Source organism: Gavialis gangeticus, unplaced genomic scaffold (genome assembly GCF_001723915.1).
Source record: "Gavialis gangeticus isolate Ggan-Ray unplaced genomic scaffold, GavGan_comp1, whole genome shotgun sequence".
NCBI lineage: Eukaryota > Metazoa > Chordata > Crocodylia > Gavialidae > Gavialis > Gavialis gangeticus.
Window position 1 is genome coordinate 8,305,097 of NW_017729020.1, and position 7,772 is coordinate 8,312,868.

The 7,772-nt window shown below is 48.1% G+C and overlaps 1 long non-coding RNA gene across 1 annotated transcript in view; it reads left to right on the forward strand.

Annotated features, from left to right (window-relative positions):
- LOC109295589 overlaps positions 1 to 7,275 on the forward strand; it is a 28,951-nt gene extending 21,676 nt beyond the window's left edge. Inside the window, exons 2-3 of the long non-coding RNA XR_002096775.1 lie at positions 5,607 to 5,769; positions 7,123 to 7,275. This is a non-coding gene — a long non-coding RNA (uncharacterized LOC109295589). The remainder of the gene's footprint in view (positions 1 to 5,606; positions 5,770 to 7,122) is intronic.
- The last annotated feature ends 497 nt before the right edge of the window (positions 7,276 to 7,772 follow it).

The following is a 7,772-nucleotide window of genomic DNA, read 5'->3' on the forward strand; positions in this document are numbered from 1 at the left end:
TACATTTACCACTGCACCCCCAGCACCATGGCAGCGGGGTGCACCCCACCTACCTGCTCCCACTCGCAAGTACCTCACCTGGAAACGGGGCTGCAAAGCGACCGTGAGGCCTCGCCACTGCATTTCCAGGGCTGGTGTTTGCAAGGAGCAGTTGCGTGGGGCATGCATGCATGAAACCCCCAGTTCTGGAGAGCGCCAGGAGACCTGCTGCGTGGAAGCTCTGCCCACCCTCTGGTTGGGCGAGCTGGCAGACACTCTGGCAAGGTTTTGAAGCCTGCCTGGAAGACCTGATTCCCTGGGAGCCCTGCCTGGTTTCCAGAAGAATTTAGTAGAAACCCAGCCCCTTCCATGGGGTGTTTTCGTTTTCAGGCATCGGGAGCAAATGCAGAGCAAACCTGCTCCATTGGCATTCTTCTGGCCACTTCTCTGTACTCTTTGTTCTGCATTAATATCTAGCACAGCGCTTCCCAAACTTTGCCTCATTTCTGGCCCCGCTTCCTCAGCATGGCCCTCCAACCCCTGCGACCCCATCCGCTGATGTTGCGACCCCATTTGGGGGTCACGACCCACAGTTTGGGAACCGCTGATCGAGAAGCCCACCCATGAGGTGCCATTATGCCAGAAGCTCTGCACACGTCTCGACCGCCCCTAGCCCATAGAGCAGGGGCGGGCAGTTATTTTGGGCGGAGGGGCGCTTACTGAGTTTTGGCAAGCCATCGAGGCCCGCACGACAGGCAGCTGGGGGCAGATAAATATTAATTTTCTAAATTTTTTAGGGGTCCTGTGGGCCGGGTGGGATGGCCTGGCGGGCCGCATCCGGCCCGCGGGCCACATTTTGCCCACCCCTGCCATAGTGCGTGCCATCCGAATGAGACAGACTAGTGTTGTTAAGGCAGTGCCATGACCGTCGGATGGCACGGGGGGAGCTGAAACGCAGGTGAAGTGATTTCCCCAAGGTCATGAGCAGAATGCCTGGCAAATCTGGGAGATGAGTCAAAATCTCCCAAACCCAGTGCCATATTTATAAGACTGTCCATGGTAGAGAGACCCGCTAGGCTATCTGTCCTTGAAGCCATCCCTGCAACATCACCACCCAGGCTGGCATGTTAACAACTTAGCTGTGACCGTCTCTCAGCCACTCTTCATGTCCTTTTCAAGCCATTTAGCAAATTTTTTGTCCTTGGATTCCAACAACAAGATATCCATCGGACAGGACCATGTCTCTGACAGCCTGTCAGAATGACCTGGGCCCTTATTTTAATCTGGGAGGAGGGGGGTGGTTGTGTTTGACTGGAAATGAGATCGAGGTGATTGTGGCTAAAGTGCCTTTTATTGAAGCTTTCAGGAAATATAAATGTCATCTGGCCTGTCAAAGAGAGAGGCAGCAGAAAAATAATAGGGCTCAGCCAGACTGGAGAGGCGCATGGGAGCTGCACAAACTTAGAATTAGGTTTGCTGTTGTGGTTTCTTGACTCATGTGTGCATGAGAGCCGGGTCCCCTTCTCGGCTTGGCCAGGCTTCCTGGATGACCTTCAGCAGGTCACTAAGAGAGATCTGAAACAACCAGTGGATCTCCCTGTATGGAAAGGTTGGCCCTTAGTATCTCTGTGCCCTCCCTCTCCATAGTAGGGTTGATGATACTTTGCTTTCTCCTCTTCTTGACCTCTGTTGCCTGTGGAAGTCCTAGGCACTTCGAAGTTGTATTTGGTGGCCGTGTTAGTCCTAGGCACTTCAAGGCAGTCTTATGTAGCACCGTGAATTGGTAGAGTGCCAAGCACAATGGGGGCATGATCGTTGTTGGGGCATCTCTGTGCTACCGTCATACGAATGGTATATGATAGGTGTGTATCCTCAGAGAAGGGTCCAGATCAGTGGAGCTGCAATAATTGACTCTGGGTGATGTTCTGGTGTGGAGCGGGTGTACGATTCAAAGTTGGCTTTTTCATTTCTTTGGTTATCCCTAAATTTCTGTCTCGGTGACTTCAGAGGCTAAAGACAGCCAGGTCTGGTCACCAGTGGGTGTGACCGAACCACAGAAACACAGAGCAGTTGGGCAAACGTGATTTTGAAATATTTGTCCTACTACCTGAACCGGAGCAGCTGAAATTTTCTTGTGGATTTCTGGACAGACTCGCTTAAAAGGAATTGTGAATTGCCTGGCATTATTGTACAAAGCAGGTCTAATAAGCATGTAATTAACTACCCTGGAGATAAATGTAATTGCTATCTAAACACACAGCAATTTTTACACGTCCCTGTAGGTCACCTGGTGATTAGATTTAAAGTTATCAAATGGTTCAAAGATTAGTCACCACGTTAAGTTGAGGTTTCTCCCATAAGGCTCTAGTCTAGGAGACAGAAATAGCACAAGAATTACCTTCTGATTAGCTGCCATTTACCCTGAACCAACAGAGAATAAAGTTAATATAATTATGAAGTTAGGCTTTCAAATAAAAGCAAAATGCAGAGCTAAGGAACATTTGGCTCCTTTTTAGTAACTGTTTTGACATTGTGAATGGAGAATCTTCTCTCTGTCTCCGAATGTTATTTTTCTGTTCTGTTCCTGAAAAGATTTTTTTTCAGAAGTGTTTAAGATCCAGATGTTTTGAACTGCCAGATCCAATCTTTTCATTCTGAAAATATTAAAACAGGAGATTTCAGTCTTTTCAAAATTCCTTTGCTAAATATAATGATGTCAAAATCGACATAATTTTTGTGGGAAAATAATCAGTTTAGTGGAAATGGCATTTTTTTTTTTTTGACAGAAAACCATGTCAGCAGTATTTTGCCAACCAGTGTTACAACAGCTGTCCTGTGGTAGGAGCTTTGATCTTTAGTGCCAGCTTCATACCAAGGGCATGGCGTTAATGGTGCCAGGACTGGCCTGGACACTTACCAGTGCAAACAAAAGTATCCATGGAGTTAAAATATAAAAAAGCCCCCAAATTGTGCTTGATTTTGGGTTACAAATGTTACCGTACCAGTGGTCCGGTTAGTGCTGAGAGGGTGCCCCTACTGAAGTCACCATATCACCTGCCTCTGCTTGCCCCATCGCTGTAGATAGGACATTTCTTAACCATCCTTGATTGCAAGTGATCACCACTCTACAGACGCACAAAGGCTATTACTGAGCTCCCACTGTTGTTTCATTTGCCCCTGCGCATTCTGGCTTTGCATAGATTTTGGAGAGGCTTTGCCACCCAGCCACGCATAGTATCATAGAGGGAGACTGAGGAGTGGGGAAGGGGAAAAAGTCCTTTCTCTGGAGCAAGCGTGTATTGAACACACCAATTTGCAAAGCCTCCAACAGGGAACTACCAAAAAGCTTCACCTAAGCTAAGATACAGCCCAGTAAAACACAGCATACACAACTTAATCTAAGTTAAAACATAAACCAGGAAGGCAAGAACTGGTTTTACTAATCCTGAGGGCAGAGTGTCTCCTTACAGCCAGGCATTCAGAAAGGTTTTGTTTAGGTATTCCCGCCTTTTACGCATTCTGCTTTATAATGTAAATGTAGCTCTCTGCATTCTTTGGTGAAGCTGTTTGCAACTTCCTTTAACTCCAGCACATAGGATGATTGTCAGGTCTTTGCCAACACTTCCCACCTCTCAGTCTGGTCCTGTAGGTCTTAGCTCTTGGTGTTGGACCTCAACTCCATATGACGCCCAACGACTAGGGAAACAACAGATCAATGCTATCGTCAACAGCTTTATTCAAAATGGAGACAGCTTTGGGCCAGCTTCAACAAACCGGGAAGCTGCCACGAACATGAGTTCTTTCCATATTTATACACCTTGGCTTATGCTCATTAACATTTACTTCTCCTTTGTTCCACCCTTAGTCCTTCCCATTTTAAGCTCCACTTCTGTTTACTGTTTGTTTCGTTAGCATGGAATTGCCTGTGTATTTAACTTATTTACATGTCTTTTTGCTATGACCGCATGCCTGAGGCCTTGACCCCTGCTTCTTTTGGTCACTTGGGCGGACTTTGACCAAAGCATGGAAGCTTCTGGAGGCTTCTTTACCATTCACCTTTTTTCATATGCTTATCTTGGATTCTGTTACCAGTTACGTGTTGTCTTTCACACTCCAGTCTGTTTTTTGGTCCCAGGTTGTACCATCTCCACGTTCCTAAGACTTCACTGCATTCACAGCGCACAGACTTACACAGACACACTTGAAAATGGTTGACACAGTTAAGATGGCTACTTAGCATAAGCAAATGGCTTGCTCAGCATAAGCATTCATAAGCAAAATCTGCTTTATCTTCTAACGATAGCCGGTGGTTTGCATCCTGTTCTTTTTACACAATGAGCTATATATTTTATAACACTACTATACTGTTAGGTAAATGCTTGCCTAAGCGTCTTGCAATGTTACTTTTAACATACCATTCTGCCTTGTGGTTAGCAGCTTTGCTAGGCCACAGGTTATAGCCTTTTATTCAGCTGCAAATCCAGTGCTCCCTAAGATCCAAATACTGTCACCCTAATACTTGGCTCACAGGCGCGTCCCCGCCTGGCTTCAGGCAAGCCATAGAGATTGCAGCCAAACCCCCAGGGGTTCCCGGGGAGAGAGGGGACAGAGGAAGGAATTCACTCCGTCTCTGCCTGGCTGGAGGCAAGCCGTGGAGGTGCAGCTAGGGCTGGCAGACCCCAGCTGCGGTCCCCAGGGTTTGCCAGCAGGGGTGGGGGGGAAGGGGATTGAGGGAGGAATTTGCCTCAAGGGCCATGGTGGGCCAGCATCTGGCCACGGGCAGCCCAGCTCACTGGAGCAGAGCTCTGCCCAGCCCAGAGAGCATGCTGGGATGCTGCGGGAGTCTGTTTTAACTTAAACCAGCAAGGGGTCTGGGACAGACATTGCATAAACCGGGTTGACCCAAATCAGTTAAGTCTTATACTACATTCAGCCAGGTTTATCTCAACCCAGTTTCAGCCATTTTCAAACTGGTTTATGTGCATTGAATGTCTATTCTGTTACAGGTTTAAATCAGTTTCCGATCATTTAAACCAGTTTACGTGTAATGTCTGTCCAGCCACCTAGTCCAACTCCCTGCTCCAAGCAGGACTAGCCCCAGTTATATCTTGTCCAGCCTGAAAGCATCCTAGCATTTCTTCCTCACCTGCCTGCTGGCAGCCAGAAGGTCTTGTCCCTGTTGCCTGCATATGGGACAAACCAGAGATTCGGGTGCCAGCGGTAGCTCAGGACTTCCTTTCTGAAGTCTATCCCAGCTGGCAATATTAGCCAAGTCTCCAGCCTCATTTCTGGAACAGACTTGTCAAGGTCTATGCCAGCAAAGCCTTGTTAGTGATCTGTCAGCAGAGATGCACACATCCAGCCTGTACCTTTATATAGTTGTTATAAGATCAGTGAATTCCTGTTCTGCATGGCTACAGAAATAGAAGCAGATGGTGACATTCCCAGGGCCAAATCCATCCTTTTGAATTCAGGGCGAACTGCAGCTAGGGCCAAATCAGACTCCATGTTTTTAAGGCTGGTGAGATGCTGGGAGCACGTAGCATTCTCTTTCCTTCTTTTTGGCCCTGTGTTGCCGAGACCTGGTGGGGATTTCTTTCCATTAACAAAGCGTGTACTGGGCTTAGGATGCGTATGGGCTTCTCAGACACGCAGGAACGTCCCTACTCTGTACCTGACCAAGACTTCAGCAAGAAGGGACCAGTGCCGCGAGTCTCTTCCAGGTTTTACCCTGTGCCCAGCTCTTGCTGGGGGAAGATTGTGGTGGCTGAGACTGCAATTCACTCCCAGGTGAGTTAACCTTCAGGAACTAAATAAAATAAAAGTGATGCCCACCACCGAGGTGATTTTCATGCAGTGCCTGTGAAGGGAGAAGGCTCTGTCCTGCCTTGCACATGTCATCAGTACAGCCCAGATGTATTTAACCCACTGCTGAGCCCCAATATCCAGATCCAAAGTGTTTCCTGTTTAATTTGCTGGAGCGTTGCAGTAGACACCAGTTAAGGGGTAAGTGGAACCGGGGATTACAATTGTCAGTTATGAACAAAGGTATTTCAAGTTTCTACATACTGCTGCACGTGAATTCAGTCCAGGGAGCAGGGTGGCAAAGGAGGTTTATTTGGTAAATGGAAAAAACAAGTTGCCTTTGTAAAAGGAGGAAAGTCCCAAGGTTGCTGCCATGACTGCCAGATTCTCCATCTCCAGCTGTCCACGCTCAGTGCATTTTCTGCAGGGAACTTTGGTTAGATTTTCAAGTCTGCGCGTGTGAGTACACGTGGGCACGTGACAGGGTGAACGTTTGTGCTTGTCCAGTGTCTGTGTGCGCAGGGGTGGGAGACCACGTATACGGGTTTGAACAGGTGCATGCAAGTGTGGGAGAGCTGGCATGTACATGAATGCGTGGATGGGCACAGGAAAGCGTGTCAGCCAGCGTGCATCACTGCTGTGGTAGGTAGCACATGCCCCAGCACGCAGCGAGAGGCATTTTTCCCCAAGGGTCACGCTACCTCTGCATTAACCATTTTGTTATTGCTGGCACTGGGATTGACCTGTGATTTTTCTCTGCCAAAACTGGAGCCGTTGTGTCAAGCTTATGGGGGGGATTACTGCAAATGGAGGGGAAAGACGGAGTTGACCTTAGATGCATCAGTCAGTTCATTTGTGGGGGAAAAAAAAGAACTGAAGGTGCTGGTTCTGCATGTGAGGAGGGGAAGAGGCCATAGATGTTTTGGGAAGAAGACATAGCTGTGTTCTTCAGGACTGAACCTCTGTCACTGCCAGCGGGGCAGGGCAGGGCAAAGAGAATGGAGCCCGAGCTCTCCACTGTCTCGTACGCTGTCCTCCCCAAGTCTGGGCAACCACAGATACCTGAGGATTTAAAACAAAGGATGAAAGTGGGGAGGCTTGCTAAATAAAATCCTGTTGGCGCAACCATCTGATGAAAACCCAGATATAGAGGGATTTGGGATTTTCTCTCCTGGGGTCCAGCTTTCTGTTCTTGTTCCAAACCAGGGCTTGAGAACAACCAAGGAGGAGACCAGCTCCAGTCACACATCTAGGCAGGGTTTGTCACTGACCCCAGAGCAGATTGCGGCAGGACTGTGGGAGCATAAGTAACGTTACATGGATGTCCATGCATTTTAGGCACGAGACATTAAGCTGGGAGTTGTGGAACCTACTGTGTCGTGAGGGGCTTTGGAAGGTGGATAGAAAGGAGGCTGGAAAGAGAGGGGATTCTTGGATCTAGAAGGTGATGCAGTGAGAGACCTGACGATGATGATTCCCAGCCTTTGGGATCAACAGGTAAGAAATTGAACACGTGCATGCACAAGCCTCGTGCTTACCTCTGCCCTGCCTTCTCCGTTCTGTTCTGTACGATGCATCCAGTGTGAACTAGCCCACAGAGCAGTTTACAGGGGCACAGGCAATGGGGAGCCTCGTCCCAGCCCTTTCATTGCATGTTGGGAGACCTTGGGTAGTTCACATTATTGCTCTGTGCCTCAGTTGCCCAAGCTGTAAAACAGGGGTAATGATACTGCCCTCTTCTGCAAAGGGGTTTGAGATCAACTGGTGAAGGGTACTAGGTGAAGATAGGTATCAATTGGTTATTGCTGCCCCTGGGATCATCAGGGGCTTTAATGGGCTTTTGAGCCAGAGGACTCTGAACTGGATTTTCATGCCTGCATTTAATGGACCACATGTATTTCCAGTAGGGTCTCATCAATCCTAGCCAAACTAGTGTTTGTGTTTCAGCAAAGGTACAGATGCTAATGTAGGTCATAGCAGCAAAATGC